Consider the following 18,835-nt stretch of genomic DNA (forward strand, 5'->3'; position numbering starts at 1 on the left):
TCATCCCTCCTACGATGAAATAAAAATCCAAATAGGTGACCCTCTCTCTGCCAGTAGGTGCAGTAGTAGCATCTTTTAAGAACTGGAGTACCGGTCACTCTAGGCTCTCTCTCTCTCTCTCTCAGGGGATTTCATCTTTGGCTATGAAGCTTTCTTGGGTTGTGGTGTGAATTTCTTCTTTATGGGTTGTGGTGTGAGTTTTTTCTTTGTGGGTTGTGATGGGGTATTGATCTTAGATTTCTCGACCTCAAGGGTAGTAGGTGTGGTAAAAACTGTCTTACCATCCGCATTGTAAGGTACCATCTCAAAACATAACCCCAAAGCTAAACCTGTCTTATCTGTACATATTTTGGTCTTGGCCAAAATCAAGTTCATCTTGTACTTGCCTTCTAAGCATTTCTCCTTAAGAGAAAGGAGATAATCATTCTCAATCATGAGCTTTTTCACTTGCCCTCTAACCCATTTGAGTTTGTTCTTAAGGATAATACAGGTAGAACAATTTGGCTGCACATCCTCAAAGCTCTATGCACTCTTCAATCTAGATACTATCTTCTTAATATGCTTGTCTTTCATCTCAACATCCTTTTGCAAGCAAAGTGCAATTCTTGCAAGCACCCAAGAGAGTAGACCTAGACTCCTCCTCAGGGAGCTTCTTCTCGGTAGTCTCAAGCCAACTGACGACTTGAGCATGCAAAGTCTAAAGCTCGGTAAGCTTACTCATGACCATAAGGTAGCTCTCACACTCTTTATCTTTTGCCCTAGACTTCAACATGGCAAAGCCACATGTCACACACTCATATCTAGACTTGACCTCCTTCCATTCATGAACCACTTTCTTAAGTAACATATCTTGACTAACAAGAGCGTCATTCAAAGTATCAACCAAAATAGAAAGTTGGTCATAGGAAAGGGATACCTCATAAGGATCATGCTCGGGGTCGTCCTTGTTGTCCGCTGTGAAGTAAATGCCGGTGAAGTCCTTGTTCTTCCTCTTGTACATCACGGTTTGATCCACCTTCTCTGAGCTCTCCTCCTCACTTGAGGAGGTGTCGCTATCGCTGAGAACCAGATGCTGCCTTGGCCAACTTGTCATGGTTCTTGAAGAAGGACTTCTTGAACTTCTTGTGCTTGTCATGGTCATGATTGCAGTCTTCCCTTTTCTTGAGCTTGAGGCAGTCCGCCTTGAAGTGGGTGGTGTCACCACGCTCAAAGCAGGCCCGAGGACCATCCCATGTCTGGTCTCGATAGTTGTAGAAGCAGGTGAACTTCTTGACAATCAGTGCAAGATCATCATCATCGAGAGAATCCACCTACTCCTCTGTGATGGAGACCAAAGAAGATAAAGCAAAACCACTCAGTGAAGAGTTAGCACAAGAAATACCAACTCCAAACTGACTGTCACCGCTAGGTCCTGAAACCAATACCATGTTTTGAGACAAAGGGTTTCCTAAGCCTATACTCGTCGCCTCGGTGATCTCGGTGGACTTGAGCTTGCTGAAGAGTTCATCACAAATCAATGTATCATAACTGGATAACTCTTCAATGCTCAAGATCTTTACTTCTCATATGCTATGGTCAAGAGCATAGAGAAGCTTGATCGCTCTTTCATGAGCAGAGTAGGGCAAAACCCTAGTAGATCTAATGTTCCTCACAATTCCATCAAATCTAGCAAACATAGCATCCGAAGACACTCTAGGGTCTTGCATAGACATTTGACATTCTTCGTTGTATGTGCTCTGTCGTCTAGTCTTAATTTGGTTAGTGCCTTCATGGAAGACATTGAGAGTAGTCCAAATTTCCCTGGTTTTACGAAGGTGTTAAACTTTGCCAAACTCATTACGACTCAAGCTAGTGAATAATATATTTCTAGCCTTGTTGTTGACTTCATATTGTAACAGAAATCTCATAGTTGGAGTCCACAACCTCTCATATTAAACTTTTTTGGCTTAAGAGATAAGCCTCCATGCGCACATTCCAGTATGAAAAGCCTTCAGTGACTATCATATTCCCAAGGGGTTGATGGAAATCAAGAGGCGGGGATTTCCCTGGACCTCTAGCAGAGAGGCAAGTTTGTCATTGAGTACGTGCATGTGTTCAACCACCTTGCACAATTTGCGTCGAAAGAGGTCAACAACGATCAGAAGAAGCGATATCGTTTTGTGAATGGCCTCTCATCCAAGATGCAAGACCGCTTATCAGCTTATGAGTTCACCAATTTTAACAAGTTGGTGAGCACCTCTCTCACAGTCGAGTTCAAGATGAAGAACCATTAAGAGGAAAAGAAGCACAAGAGGGTCTCATCACCTTCCATGGGTGGGAGCTCTCAACATCCACGGACGAAAAGTCAACCTCCTCCATGTCTCGCGGTGACTTCGGCTGCTCCACGACTAATGTAGGTAGTTTGATGTCCATCCTCCTCGTCGCAAGGGCAACCTCCAGGACCTGCAGGATCGCAAGGGAGTGTAATGGGTGACCCAGGCAGCTCATGTTACAACTGTGGGCATGTCGGCCACTTTGCACGAGTTTGCCCTTTTCGAAGCCGAGAGCCATGGTGACTTCTCCAAGGCCTTCACTGTCAGCCCAGCCCACTCCACAAGCTTCCAAGATGGTGCATATTCCCAAGCGTGGTCAAGTGAACCACATCACCGTCGAGGGAGCTCGAGAGGATGACAGTGTGCCCATCGGTACGCTACTTGTGAATTCTCACCCAACAGTTGTACTTTTCGATTCTAGTACATCTCATTCATTCATCAAGGAAGGTTATGTCTTGAGTCACAATATGATCACTCAGACCCTACCTTCTTCATTCCATATCGATGCACTTGGTGCTAAGCTACAAACTAATCAGTTTGTTCCTTTGGTTAATATTCTTATTTAAGGGGTTCCATTCTCTACAAATTTCATCCTGCTTGATACTAGAGGAGTGGATGTCATATTAGGAATGAATTGGCTAATCCGATATGGTGCTCGTATTGGTTGCGCAAAGTGGGTTGTTTCTCTCAAAAATTCAAGTGTGTGTAGATTTTTATTCACCTTGGAGAGGGTGGTCCCCACTTATATGCCTTGATGAGTGTGGCAACCCCGAGTCTTCTGGATATTCATGTGGTCTATGAGTTTCCTGATTCTTCCCAAACGAATTGCCAGGAAGGCCACCCGACCGAGAAGTAGAATTCTCTATTGAGCTTTTACCCGTACAGCCTGATTTTGAAGAGGTCTTATCGGATGCCTCCAAATGAATTGGCAGAGATGAAGAAGTGGATTCAAGAGTTGCTCTCGAAGGGTTTCATTCATCCAAACTCCTCACCTTGGGGATACCTGATACTTTTTGTGAAGAAGAAGGACCAAACTCTGTGGATGTGTGTTGATTAACGTCCGTTAAATGAGGTCACTGTAAAGAATAAGTATCCACTTCCTCGGATTAACATTTTGTTTGATTAGTTGACCGGTGCCCGGGTTTTCTCCAAGATTGATTTGAGATTAGCCTATGAAGATATTCCAAATAAAGATCCGACCGGAGGATATTCCAAAGATGGTTTTCTCTACCCGTTACAAGCTCTATGAGTATACTGTTATGTCCTTTGGCCTAATCAATGCACTGGTATTCTTTGTGTATTTGATGAACACGGTCTTCATGTAGGAACTCGGTAAGTTTATCGTAGTATTCATTGATGATATTCTCATCTACTCCAAGATTGAAGCAAAACATACAGATCATCTCCAAGTTGTTCTTGGTCGACTACGAGATCACAGACTCTATGACAAGATCAGTAAGTGCGAGTTCTGACTCAAAGAAGTCATTTTTCTAGGTCATGTCTTATCTAAGAACGGAGTCGCTGTTGACCCGAGCAAAGTACAAGAAGTCCTCAATTGGGTTCAACCCAAGAATGTCATTGACATCTAGAGTTTTTTCAAACTCGCGGGTTATTACCGCCGGTTCATCAAAAACTTCTCCAAGATTTTCAAACCCATGACTGAGCTTTTAAAGTAAGGGAGTGTATTTGAGTGGTCAGGTGAATATGAGTCAGCTTTCCAAACCTTGAAGAAACTAATCATGGCCGCTTCTGTTCTTGCTCAACCTAAAGTAGACAAGAGTTTCAATGTCTATTGCCATGCTTCCCTCATAGGCCTCGGGTGTGTTCTCATGCAAGAAAACCGAGTTGTTTCTTAAGCTTCACACCAATTGAAGCGGCATGAAGAGAACTACCCGACTCATGACGTAGAGCTTGTGGCAGTTGTGTACGCTCTAAAAGTTTGGCGCCACTACCAATTGGGTAATCTTTGTTGTATCTACATAGATCACAAAAATCTCAAGTATATTTTCACTCAAGTTAATCTGAACATGAGACAAAGAAGATAGCTTGAGCTGATCAAGGATTATGAGCGGGAAGTTCATTATCACCCCGGCAAAGCAAATGTTGTCACTAATGCACTGAGTCGAAAGGCTCGATGCAATTATCTCTCGCTCCAGCCTAAAGTCACCACGCTTTGTGATGATTTCTGAAGACTCAAACTCAAGATAGTTTTGGAGGGATTTCTTGCAAACCTGAGGATCAAATCTACCCTCTTGGATCAAATCAGAGAAGCTGAAAAGGATGACAAGGGTATGTCCCGAATTCGAGACAAAATGAAGGAAGGCAAGGCTGCCTATTTCTCTGAAGATGATTAGGGTGTCTTGTGGTTCGAGAAGAGACTAGTGGTCCCTAATGTTCCGAAGCTGAGAAAGAAGAATCTGGATGAAGCTCATGATTCAAGGTTATCCATTCACCCGGGGAGTACCAAGATGTACCAAGACCTCAAGTCCAGATTTTGGTGGACCCGCATGAAGCGAGAAATCGCTCGTTATATCACTGAGTGTGATGTTTGCCGAAGAGTAAAGGACAAACACCTCAAGCCAGCGGGTATGCTTCAGCTCTTACCTATTACCTCTTGCAAATGGGAGGAGATCGGTATGGATTTAATTATCGGATTACCTAAGACCTCTCGAGGGTATGACTCGATTTTGGTAATTGTGGACCGACTATGAAGTTAGCGCACTTCCTCCCTATGAAGACTCGATACAATGCCAAAGACTATGCGGAGCTATACCTCACTCGAATTGTTTGTCTTCATGGAATTCTGAAGAAGATCATCTCTGATTGAGGCACTCAGTTCACCTCTCATTTTTGAAAGAGTCTTCATGAAGCCATGGGAAACGATATCTTCCATAACACCGCTTATCATCCCCAAACTGATGGTCAAACCGAGAAGGTAAATCAAATTCTGGAATACATGTTGCAAGCTTGTGCTCTTACATATAGGAAGAAATGGGAGATTTGCTTACCATTTGCTGAGTTCTCCTACAACAATAGCTATCAATCGAGCATTGAAATGTCGCTATTTGAAACTCTCTATGGCCGAAGATACCGAACATCGTTGAATTGGTCCGAGTCTAGCGAAAGAACTTTTCTAGACCTGAATTTGGTCAAAGAGGTAGAAGAGCATGTTCTGAGTATTCACCAGTGTCTCCTCATGACTCAATCTCGTCAAAAGAATTATGCAGATCGCCACCGAAGAGAACTTGTGTTTGCCATTGGAGATTTTGCATATTTCAAGGTGTCTCCTCTCAAGGGGATTTGGCGCTTTCAAGTCAGAGGGAAGTTGGCTCCTCGCTATGTAGGGCCTTTGCAAATCGTTGCTTAGCGAGGAGAGGTGGCTTATTAGCTAGAGCTACTTTCATCCCTCTCCGCTGTGCACAACATCTTTCATGTCTCACAATTGAAGAAATGCCTTCGGGTCTCTACTGAAGTCATTGAAGTAAACCAGGATTTGCAGCCGAATCTCTCTTGTTGCGAGTGACCCATACGGATTTTAGATAAAGCTGAGCGCAAGACTCAATGTCACTCCATCAAGTTCATCAAAGTGCAATGGATTAATCACTTAGAACACGAAGCGGCGTGGGAATGTAAAGATCGATTATGTGCCGATTATCTCGAGTTCTTCTCTAACCTATGAGTGTTACCTTAGTGCTATCTCTCACGGCATGGTATTTTGATGTCATCCGCATCATTTCTTTGCCGCTCAATTCATGAAGTTCCTAGAGTCATCGTACTGTCTTCTAAGCTCACCCGAATCTCGGGACGAGATTCTTTTAAGGGGGGAATTTTGTCACATCCCAAAACCCGTAATCATGCAGCATTAGCATCATTTATAATTTTTACCAATTTTATTTTTGGAGCACTAGAGCACCTCGGTTTGGATAATAAAAGAGAGAAAGAATAGAATTTGCAGTTGAAATACCTTGTTTCTCTGATGCATGGGACCCACTAGAGTTGGCCAACCACCCCCTCACTCTCCCTCAGCTGCAGCCCCACCCCCTCACTCCTCCCCACGCCTCCTCACCCTCTCTCCCAACTGAAACAGCAACATGAGCTGTTGCCCCCCCCCCCCCCGCCCTCTCAATCTCTCTCCCATTCTCCCCCCAGAATCCCACTTCAAGGAGCCAAATCAAAGTATGCATGTCACACCATGGCATTCCCTAGCTCATTATCTTCACATCCATCCAATTCTTCTGCGCAAGCATAAAGGATTCGAGCCATTCTTGACCTCTTTTGGTGTTCTTGATGTTTATAGCTAATTAGAGGATTTTGGATGAGTAGGAGCTAGGACAATTCGTGTTGTGGAGTTGGTGGATGAAGTATATAACCTATGTGCTAGCACAAAACCCTTTTTTCCCTTGGATTTGTGAGGTTTGCAAATCGAATCAACCAAAGTTCCTTGCAAAACCCATGTTCTGCTAGAACCTGGAAGTTCCAGGTTCAACTCGAAAATTCCGGGTAAACCGAATTGAATTATATTCAGAAAATCGCGTAGGTCTAGTGTGTAAATTGAGTCTATAACTCTTGGGCTAGTGCATACACATGTTTATATGGGATAAATTTAACATGCAATGTGAATCGGCAAGGAGATCAACAAGAACGTGTTTTCTTCCAGAACCCAGATGTTCCGGGTTTGTAACCCAAAAGTTCTGGGTGATCCTAGTTAGAGCTAACCAAGAACCCCCACCCGAAAGTTCCGGGTATAGCCTGGAAGTTCCGGGCTCTAACCGAGCACCCTCGCTTGGAGCCTCACCCGGAGTATCCGACCCAACCCGGAAGTAACAGGTATAACTCAGAAGTTCAGGATTGATCCGATTTAGGATTAGCTAAGCACCCCCATTCGGAAGCAAATCCAGATATTCCAACCCGACCCAGAGGTTCCGACCTCAACCCAGAACCTCCGTGCCAATCAAAAAGTAGCAACCCGAGGACCCCCACCCAGAGGTTAACCCGGAAGTTCCGAGTTCAACCTGGAACTTCTGGATTCTAACAGAGTTTTTGAACTTGTTAGATTGTAGACTTCGTTAATCTTTCACATCACTTGTAATTTTAACTTATTGTTATGCATCTTGTGGCATACATCTTTGCATTTCTTTCATGCTCATCATTGCATGCGTTCTTCTTTAGAGAACGAAGAACCGAAGTGTGATGCGGGCATGACCGAGGGTTCTCCGAAATTCTGTGAGTGTTGTGCAGGTAGCATTAGGCAGGTGCCGGAGCAGTAAGGCAAGTATTTAAGCATACTCTGCCTACTATTTTGGATCATCTGGTGTCTATGTGATGAATTATGTCATATGTATGTTGCGCATGTAAGCAAGTCAGTGTCAGGAAATAGTGGGTAGCTCCTATGTTGTTGCATTTGTTCCTACCTTAGTTATTTGATGTTTTCTATCCTTGTAATCTGGGCTCAACGATGTGGTTGTCTAACTTAAAAGTTAAACAAGATGCTTAGTAGGGTATTAGGTCATCGATAGAAGTTGAATGGTGGAATATCCATCGTTCGTGAGGTATAGGTTTAATTATTGTTCACAATGACAATAACAATGATGGATTGATGAGTAGAGAGAATGAGAAGAGATGTGGGCAGTGCTAGGGGTAGGTCAGGAGAGGAACCTGAATGCCATAGACCACTTGCATCGGTTAAGTATCGTTTGTCGGTGTCTTGGCTTTAGCACTTTCCGTACTAACCAAATGTTGATCTAATGGTAAGATAAGTTGATTAACATATGCCATGCTAACGCTTGGCGTGCGTCCCTATGACGAGTAAGAGAAAAAGAATAGGATAAGCAAGGTGGCATAGAGCCGAAGGTGTCTAAGACACGCTCACGGTAACCCCGATGCTATAGGAGCATGTGCAAGTGGGTAATTCTGAGTATGAGAAAGTTTGACATGAGCACCCCTTGTGTGGGCCTATGTGGTCATGCAAGCCAAATGGTCCTCGAGTCATGTAGGTAAAGATGTACCCACTGCATGGTGTAAAAACAATTCAAATTGCCACACTCTCGGTCATGAGCATGCTTCTTTCCATCTGCATCGGTCGTAGAGTCAGGAATGTGGGATGATATGGTATGGTATGTTGGGATGTAGTTGAGATGGTTCTATTCTCAGATATATTTATGATGGTTCAAGTTACATATATGTTTATGTCGCTGATTATAGGATAGAATTGTACAGGTGGTCATGTGTAGTTGCTAACACATTTATGTCAAAATTGTTTTCGCATGTGAATCTACTTAACATTGTGGTCGTTCCTTGCTAATCATCCAAATGCATAATCCTTGGAGTTGGGTTATTTATATGTACCCATTATAGATTAAGTCTTGTGAGTACCTTCGTACTCACGCTGCTCTTTCACGTTCTATAGGTAAGGAAGAGCTAGTGTTTGGCTACTTCACGCCCGCCGATGTAGGTGGTGGGTATGAGTAGTGCAAACTACTCGAGTGACGAGCTTTTGGGTGGTGCCTCAGGGCAATGGCTCCACCCACCTTTTATTGTCAATAGATTATTTTGTTTTCGTTGTGTAGTGTCTTGTAAATGTTTATGGCAATGTAATAACTTAGTGACATGTAATATATTTTAATTACTCACTTTTTCTTAAGCTTGTTGTGATAACGTATGTTAGAAAGACGTGTGTTCTGATCTTGGGCACAAAACACATATCGGGAATACCGGAATAATATTTTGGTTCATTATTGCAGTCATAATTATGGAAATACTCAACTTAATGATTAATTAGAATATTATTTGGACGGTTCCTCACACCTAGCTCCCTCGATCGTCCGACACCAAGCTCCCCACTTAGCCCCGAACTTCTCACCATCGGTCGTCATGTTGCATCCATCACCTACACACCATAAGATAATCAAACATGTACATCCAACGCCATTTAACTACATCACAAGTTAGTTGAAATCAAAATCCCTATAGAAATGACACGTGTGAAAAATCGTGAACGTTAGATGATCCGGTGTTCACTCCTCCTGAGCGCTGGACCATCCGGCGTGTTCAACTCAACAGGCCAGGCCATTGAAATCCTCTCTGCAAGAAATAGTTCAGCGTGTATTCATACCCATCGCTGAACCATCTAGCGTATTCATTCTTACCGGAAGCCATTTTGCACCTTCTCTGAAAAAATTACTCCGACGAAGCATCCATCATACACATTTTTGATCACTAGACTATCCGACGTATATAAGTCCTTCAGAGCCAGTTTGCAATCTCTCTAAAAAAAACTCAAGCGTTCACGGATGCCCAACGATGGATGTGTACTTTAACTTTTGCTTCTTGTTGAAATGCTCTGGCTTGTACTGCATATGAACGTTGAATCATTCTCTGTGTATAATTTTTCTAGATTCAGTCACAAACACGTCAACTCTATTTGCTTAATCGCAACACGTGTTTTGTGCCTAAGATCGGAACTCATGTCTTTCCAACATATAGCATCACAAAAAAGTTTAAGAAAGAGTGAGCAACATATAGCATTACAAGTTCTTAAGCATTCAATAATTTACATCAAAAGAAAGCTAGGAGGATAAAAAACAGATCACCTCCTAACTAAAACTAGAAACTACGCAGCGGAAGATTAACATCTATGAACCAACAAAGCTAGGTGAAGCCATATGCTCTTAGGCTCCACCCAAAAGCCTCGCCACACGAGTAGTTTGCACTACTCATTCCCATCACCTACATCGGCGAGCTTGAAGTAGCCAAACACGAGCTCCTCCTCACCGGTAGAACCTGAAAGAGCAACATGAGTATAAAGGTCCATAATGGGTGCATATATTGACCAGACTCCAATGATTATGCATTTAAGTTATTAGCAAGGAGTAGGCGACAAGGTTAAGTAAATCCATATGTGAAAGCAACCAAGACTTCTATGTGTGAGCATCTATACTTAACTCAAGGCATATCTACCCTGCAACATCAACCTGCACATAATTGTAAAAGGAACCATCTCATATAGTCAATAACCCTCAACAACCACACCCGACATACCAATCAACCAAAATCCGGAAACTCTACGACCAATACGGATGGACAGAAGCATGCTCATAACTGAAAGCGCGGTAATTTGAATTGTTCTTACACCCTGTAGGGGTACAACTTTACCCAGATGACTCGGGTCCATCATCTTGACCTCCGAGATAACCTTTCTCATACCAGGAACTACCCACTTGCACATGCTCCTATGGCACCAGGTTAACCGTGAGCATATCCCGAACATTTCTGACTCCCCGCCATCTTTCTTCTCCTTAATGCGTCATAGGGCCGCAAGGCAAGCGTCAACATGACGTATGATACTCAGCTCATTCATTCATTATCCGAATATATGGTTGTACGAAAAGTGCTAAAGTCAACGGCACCGACGAACGGTGCTTAAACGATGCAATTTGTCTGTGGCATCTAAGCTCCTATCCTGACCTACCCCTAGCACCACTCATATCTTGCCTCATCTTCACATCTCATACAACTCACATCATTATCATTACGTTTGTAAACATTAAGTAAGCCATAAGCTCACGAACAACAGTTGAACCATTGCTCGTCTTCTACCGAGGACCTAAGTATTGCTAAGCATTTCGAATAACTTGTAAATTAGACATCAACAATGTTATCAAGGCTACAATGATATGGATAATCAACAACTTAAAGTAGAGTTAATGCAAAACAATATAGGTTCTACCTATAAACTTAACATCAACATCGCTAAACATGCAAACATACATAAGTGACAACTTATCAGTTTAGATTTCATTCAATTCAAACTAAAGGATGCAATATACTTAGGTGTTTGTCTTTCTGCTCTAGCGTTTATCTGATACTCCCGGCTCAACACTCAAAGAACTCAGGTAGATTGACGTCGCCTTCACTCGTTTAGATCGCTGGCGTAACACTCTCTAAACAAAAAAAGAATGCATTGAATAAATAATCAAATGGTGAAAAAGTATGCATATGATGCATGCTTGAATATTAATATAGCGTCGTGATTCGAAAAATTTGCAAATGACCAACAAATGATTAGGGTTCCGAAGTTTGAAACTCGGGCAAGGTAACCAAAGTACATACAGTCTTGAAGGGATGGCAGTCAGACCGATATGGAGGTGGCGGTCTGATCATCGACTTGCAGAAGGCTTTGGCGCATGGCGGTCAGACCGACGATATGTCGACGGTCAGACCATGAGACCCTACCAATGTCACTTTGTGAGGTCGCCGGCGAAGGCTCTAGCGAAACCTTCGACCATGAAAGGTACCAAAATGCTCTATGTGACTAGTGGAGTACTTCTAAAGTGATTTGGATAATATTTACCGAGCTAAACTCAAAATACCCATGAATAAACCCTAGGCTAGGGTTAAGCTTGGGTCTAAATGGAATGGGAATCGATTAGAGCTTGAGAACAATTGGAAAATAGTAGGGGACATCTCACCTTAGCGTAGGAAAGTCTTCTATTGGAGGGGATCACTCCGAGGAAGCTCCAGTTTGGAGATCGGGCTCCAGGGTGGTGTAGGAACTTGATGTGGATGAACGCACATAGGAACTCCTCCGACAAAGAAAATGAAGTGGATGAGCTCGAGGAAGCCTTCGGGGGGCTCAAGGAAGTTCCCTTTGTTGATCTTCGGTCATCATGCACGTCAAGGTGGTCTCTCCCTCTCTCTTAGTGTGGGTGAAGGAGTGAGTGAGAGTGAGAGTGTGTGTGAGAGAATTGGCTGGTTTTCTTAAGTGAAGCCTCTGCGTTGTGATGGTCAAACCGCAGGATGGGTCGGTCAGATCGTGGGAAGCTCACGTGGCAAGCCTACGTGGCTATCCCTTAACGGTCAGATCGTGGGGAATCCCAGTCAAACCACAAGAGCGATCCCGCGCTGAAAACTTGATTCTATTCTCTTTTTATATTCTTTTTCATTTCCATGTCATTTAGGTTTTCCTAAAGAGTTAAAAACTACCTCTAAATACTTTTAAAACATGTTTATACTCAAGTTATCAAACGAATACGTATAAATATAATGTTATGATAATTATAAATACTACAGCAACTATGGTTAGTTATGATCATAACTACAGTATATAAATATACTCATATAATCTTAAAATTATCAAAACACATCATCACTATTATCAATCATTTATCACGTATAAAACAAAATATATTTTAACTTGATTTCTCAACACCCTACCTGCCAAATCTGGCAGAAAATATTCCTCATTTCGCATGAACCCCGTCGATAATTGGCTTCCATGCTTCCACTTGCTCCTTTGTCCAAATGCCAGGAGTATCTTTGTACCTTGTACGCATACAGAAAACATTACTTCTTTAGAAATCACTGATCTGTGAAAAGGAAAATTGACATGACAACATATAGTTTAAGAAGTCGCAGCCTGAGGATCTAGCAGGCGCACCCTTGAGCAGTGTCGGACACTCTAGTGACCTTAGCAATCAAAAGGACTCCTTTAGTTGTTCTTTGTTGATAATACAGTATGGCATGGGGCTGAGGAACGTCACCACCGTAGGACCGTTGCCTTGTCAGTGGTGCAAGAACCACCCAATACAGAAATGGAGGTTCTTAGGAACAAAGGGATATTACGAAATTGTTGATAAATACGTCTTGCCATACTCCCAGAATAAATTCATTGAACTTTCCTTCGCAGTTCGAAAAGGAAAAAGAAACAGTTGGACCTTTTTTTGCCACCCATAGAATAACAACTCGTTAACAGCAACTGTTTCGACAAATACCACACTCGCCATTCTTTTGATCACCCCAAGATTTCGGAATAAGAATCTCTTCCACATGCAAGACGTAAGCAAGCGTTTGAGAGGGGGGGGGGGGGATGGGGATTGCGGAACCTGGTATTCCTATGAACAGCAGAGCAGTATCCAAATAATTAAAAACAAAGAAAGCTAAACCTCCACAGGAGAACAAAGATCATGCAATCGTCTTCTGCCGGCCATGGATGTCATCTTCCTTCTTTGGCAAAAGCAGTGCTACTTTGTTTAGACGCTTTGACACCCAAATGGTACCCCGTACCCCTCTTGCGCAACTCGCATGAACAGAGGATATCAAACGAATAATTTCTTGGAGAAGTAATCAAACACCATTTGCTAATTGAGGATTAGGAAATTGGGATAGGTGGAACCAGGCACAGAGAGACGGAGCGGTTATACCTGTGGGAAAGATCAAATCTTCCCTTCTTGTAGGGGGTGAGGAGGGGCACTCTACTCATCTTTCCCTCTCTGTCCTATCTCTGTACCTACCCCTTCCCCTTTCTCCTTTACCTTGGTACCTCTCTTTAAGCTCGCAAGTTGGGGATGATAATTGGTGAGCGGAGAGAGACTAATGGCGTGCTCACATTTGGAGGCAGAGCAGTGAGGTGGTGGGTGCTGGTGGTTGATTCAACGAACCTGGCCCGATTCCCGACGTTGGCTTCCAAGATCGCTCAAGAAAGAGACAAGACAACAGCAGGCAACAGTCTTACTGAGGTCACTGATGCGGTCATGGAGGGACGCGAATTCTCTGCAGTTACTGTATAGAGATTGATAAGGTTTGAGCTCACATATCAGCATATGTGTATTACTGAGGGTCCTGATCTGTTATAGAGGAGTTATGACCGGGTGAAATTACAAGGTCTGTTTCTTGTAGCTTTCTGCACGTAATGAGTTACTGACACCCGCTTCTAAACGGCACGTACAGATCGATGAAAACGGACGGTATAAATGTGTTACGATCGGTTTTCTATATTTTTTCTAATTATTTTTGAATTTTTGGACTTACACGAAAATAAAATAAAAACGGTTTTACTGTTTTCGCTACCATATTGCCAGTGTCCTGTTTTTATCACGAATTTTTCATTTTTTTTTAATGGAGACCAAACGTCACGAATCATAATATAGGATGTATGCCAAGCCTAGCTAGCCCGTCTAAATATCAACCTATCCTAAACTTCACCCAGGTCATAGTAGTCCAGTCTCAGTCAGCTGCTAATCTACTGTTGTCATTCAAGCTCATGTGCCTACGCTGCCTCTAACCCTAGCTTTTATATGACGGTATGTTGTGTCGAGTACTCGAGTTACGACATAGTGGCTATTTTTGAGTTGAGATTTATGTCACTATGTGGTTTATTTATTATGAGTTATTTTTATTGTTGTGAATTAATTATATGTCGTATCAATACTTAAAGTTATGGTACTATGGGTCAGTGTTGTCGATTTAACTTATCGGTTTTCGATCAATACCAACATGTTTTCGTTCAGATTGGTTCGTTTTCGATATCCCGATATTCCTGAGTTCATACCTATTTCTAGCTTTCTTATTTATTTTCAAGAGAAAATGTAAAAATAAAAATAGTTATTTGATTTTTCTATTTTCGTCTGTTTTCATCCTTACATAGAAGCTAGAAATGGCCCAAACATTGGAAATTATACACATTCCAAATAAAACCTTACCTAGAAGCCTTCAAATTTTTTGAAACATGACGCAACTATAGGTGAGGTTAGGATCTAAATTCACACAAAATTCAAGTGAATTCGATCTTGTTTAAGAGAGATTTTTTTGACAAATATCAGGTGTGTATGCGCTAGTGCAAATGCACCTGAAATTTGTTATTTTTGTTCTCTCAAACAAGATCGAGTTTTGACATGAAATGTTGTGTGGATGTAGAATATAGTCTCACCCATATGTGACAGAAGTTTCAAAAATTTTGAAGACTTCTAGGTAGAGTTTCTACGGAATTTGCGTAATTTCCAGTTTTTAGACCATATGCACCCTGTGAACAGCCGCTATTGGCCAAGATGTTGCCGAAACTGTTTTTTTTTTCACATCTCATACACTTCAATCTTGAATTTTACCTTTTTTCACATCTCCTGCACCCCATCGCCTAAATTTTGTATCTCTTACAGTCAACAGCGAGCTCCGTAGCAATTTGAGTTTGGGAGGGGAATTTTCAGAGTCCGGTGGTGGCAAATGCGAGTGTGGGACGGCAAGACGGCAAAAACATCGCCGACCATGGGAGGCCAAGGACCACAGGTTAAAAAAAGGTCAGATGGGGGAGGGGAGACAATGGAAAACCATCGTGCTAGTATGGTGCGGCCGGCAACAAGGACGCTATCGAAGATGGGAGGAGGCAGGCGGGGTGGGGATAAGCAGAGAGAGAAAGGGTGTGAGAGAGAGATGGACACAAAGCAAACTGGGCGGGAGGTATAAGACAATGTGAGGTGCGTTGGATCATGATCTGGCGGTCCAGATTGCTCGACTACAACTGCCTTCGCTTTTAGTCACATGTGATTTAGCAACCCTTAAGAAATTGCATATACGCTGGCCACTAAATGTCGCGAGTACCTCTACAAATACAATTGTTGCAACTCCACAAATATGCTCGGTGCAAAATCACCTTTGAGCAGGGGGGCAGATCGAGAAAAGGTATCATTGGGGTTACTCTAGTAAATATAATGGTACTCTTGCTACTTAAAAGAAACTTTTGTATACTCGACGAGGATTTATACTTGAACTAGGAAGAAGTCATTGGGTCACACGACCCCAATGCTCGCTTACTCGATTAATATGTCAAGGTACTATCTACTCAAGAGTACCATGATGTGATCTCTGCCTAGTGTGTTGGCATGAAAATGATGGAAGGGGAAGAAGTTAACAAAGCAGTAGGTACCACTAGACTGATTGCTTCATCTTGTCCCATGGAGCACACTGAAACGGCCCATTCAATTTACGTCAGGACAGATATGTTAATATCGTATCGTCTAAGGGAAATTTTACACTGAAGTTGTACTTGATGAGCCGTGAATGCAATTATTATACTTGTAGCAAGACATTTGCAACTTGAAATGACTTTCATTTGCGATTTCCAACCTCTCTTTTTTAAGGGAAGATGCTCGCAAACTATCTTCCTGGAGCAGTTTTCGGCCGAGTTCAGCAGCCTGGGCCTAAACCGAATAGCAGGCCAATGGCTTCCCCTCTTGTGATGGCAACAGCCCCACAGCTTTCGACGTGTGTGACTCCACAGTCATTTGCACCGAGCGCTCACATGACGCGTTCGGCTCCGACCCAGAGGCGCTCGGCAGTCGGCACACACACGACACATGGACCATGGCGCCGGCGCTCGGCGAGGCCGGGTTGCTCTGTGTCCACACGACGAGGAGCCGCTCATGGCGCGGCCCGATGAACAAGCGGAGGCGAGGCACACCCTGATCCGACCGAGGAGAGACTCGTTCAAGGGGGCATTCATTTTCACCGGCGCGTGCACAAGGGAGGAAGGTAACCCCGCCGTCGCAGACCTCGTGGCATTCGGGCGGCTGTTCGTGGCGAACCCCGACTTGCGCCGGCGGTTCGAGCTGGACGCGCCGCTCAAGAAGTACCACCGGATCCGGTTGTCTACCGACTCGATCGGGATCCTATCATTTTTTGTGATAGGATCGGATGGTAGAATCATAATTTTATCAATATTTTAAAAATATATATATATTTAATAAGAATTACAATATGTTCTAAGAAATAGATATTTGTAATGTTTATTTAACTAAATTTCATCAAATTTTGTAAATTCGAGTGCACTTTTTCACAACAAATTCAATTTACCTTAGTTTTATATTATTTAAAAATTACCTTAGGATCACATAAGTTTTGCCCAATTTTTAACGTTAACAATAAGATTGTTAGAACGAGATCTTATGTTTTATCCTATCATCTTATGTGATGCTACACTATTCAGTATTCACTTGATAATACACAAAGATCATGATCTGGTGAGATTTAGAGTGCGTTTGTTTGAAGGATAATGTTGGATGGGATATGAATATCTTTATATTTTATGATGAGATGATCTAATTTTCTGTTTGGTTAGATGAATGAGATGAGTCAGTTTTCTATTTGGTTGGTGAGATTAAAGTGAATAGCATGAGCCAGATTTCTATTTAGTTGAGTGAATTGGATAAGCTGAGTTTGCTACGATGATCTTTAATGAACTTACCACTTGATTTATGTATTCACTCTAATGTTATGATGAGTTGGTTATGAGTTTTCTGTTATGATGGTTCTTGATTGTGTAGCATTTGGATAAATTTGTGTATGTTTGAATTTTTTTTTAATTCAAATTGAATTAAAAAGAGAATATCATATGAAATGATAAAAATGCATATAAACGGAGCATTACAAAGGAACTCACTTTTTCATCAAATAACCTAGAGTTGAAAATATTTTTATAAATTATTAAATCACATGAGAAAAATATTAGTGATTTTTACCTGATTTTTGGTAATTTATTTGAGGTATTAAAATTTTCTAGAAGTTATAAAAGGAGGTTTCTTTAAAGATTTTTAATTAAATATTGGCTTAGGATTTTTTATCAAACTAATTAAAATAGATTGCTAGTGAGCTCTATTTTTATTATAAAAATATTTAAAAAATTTGAACCACTTATATCTCTAGATAAAATCAAGAGTTAAAAAAAATATAAGCGCCCACATGCTCAACAAGCGATGCCGGATAGCTCTTTCCGGCCGTTTAGCCCGGATCCCCTCCAGCATCCTAAGGGTATATTATCTTTTCCCATCCAACTAAATACTAAAAAAATGATATGCTTATCTCACATCCATCCAACCAAACATACCTTACTATCTACCAACTGACAAACTGATAGACAGTAGGATTCTAGTATTATCAGAATCCTAACAACCTTGCCGACTACCAATTCCTTGATTCTTCCAACTGATCAAAAATAAAACTAATAATTAAGGGGTGTCATATGTTTTAAGAATTAAAACTAATAAAACCTCTGTAATTCATACAGGTATATTTATGAGAAGTGCTCCGGTGGAACTTTCTTAAAAACATGAATTCTAAGGCATGTTTAATTAATTAATTAAGCCATATTAATAATGATTTTAACCATTGGTAGGCCCGGGCCTGGCCTTACCTTGCCCAGTCCAGTTCAGCCCATCCCAAGTGAACTCTTGATCTAATCGTGTATGTTCGGTTGTTCCTCATTTCACTGTGACTCGGCTGATTGGAGCTAAATGAGCTCTACTTCGCGCCGCCATCATCCTTTTGCCCTCGTCCACTCCCTCCCATCTCCCTCATCGGCATGCACTTTATGGTCTCTTGCGGCCACGTCATCTGCGCACCCTGCACTGCCTAACCTCACCATCGCACTAACCCCTTGACTCCTCCCTGAGCTGCCTCGCCAATCGCCAGTTCGCCTCTCTCTTCAACACCTCCTCCCCTCTCCCACTCTGGTTGTGCGGATGTTGTCGTCGGTGTCGTTGTGGCCACCACAACACCCCGCCTGTCCTTGGCTTCCCCTTCGCACGAGACATTCATGACTTTGGGGATGACGATGACTCTGTAGCTATGGTCGCAGCCGCCGTCGGTGTAACACCATGAATTTTAGCATTTAGATAATAGCCAAAAATCACTCCAAATTTGAACTTTGTATAAAGAGGGCAACTAAAATGAATAATAATTAAATTGGATTAAGTATTCCA

The 18,835-nt window shown here is 42.2% G+C and overlaps 1 long non-coding RNA gene across 1 annotated transcript; it reads right to left on the reverse strand.

The window, feature by feature from the left end:
• Positions 1–9,840: 9,840 nt before the first annotated feature.
• On the reverse strand, positions 9,841–13,721 carry LOC133889716 (uncharacterized). The gene is made up of 3 exons (XR_009903926.1): positions 13,511–13,721; positions 12,525–12,632; positions 9,841–10,091 (listed from the first exon to the last, which is right to left on the reverse strand). It is a non-coding gene; the product is annotated as an uncharacterized LOC133889716 (long non-coding RNA).
• Positions 13,722–18,835: the final 5,114 nt, after the last annotated feature.

The sequence above is a fragment of the Phragmites australis genome, chromosome 13 (genome assembly GCF_958298935.1).
Source record: "Phragmites australis chromosome 13, lpPhrAust1.1, whole genome shotgun sequence".
Lineage (NCBI taxonomy): Eukaryota > Viridiplantae > Streptophyta > Magnoliopsida > Poales > Poaceae > Phragmites > Phragmites australis.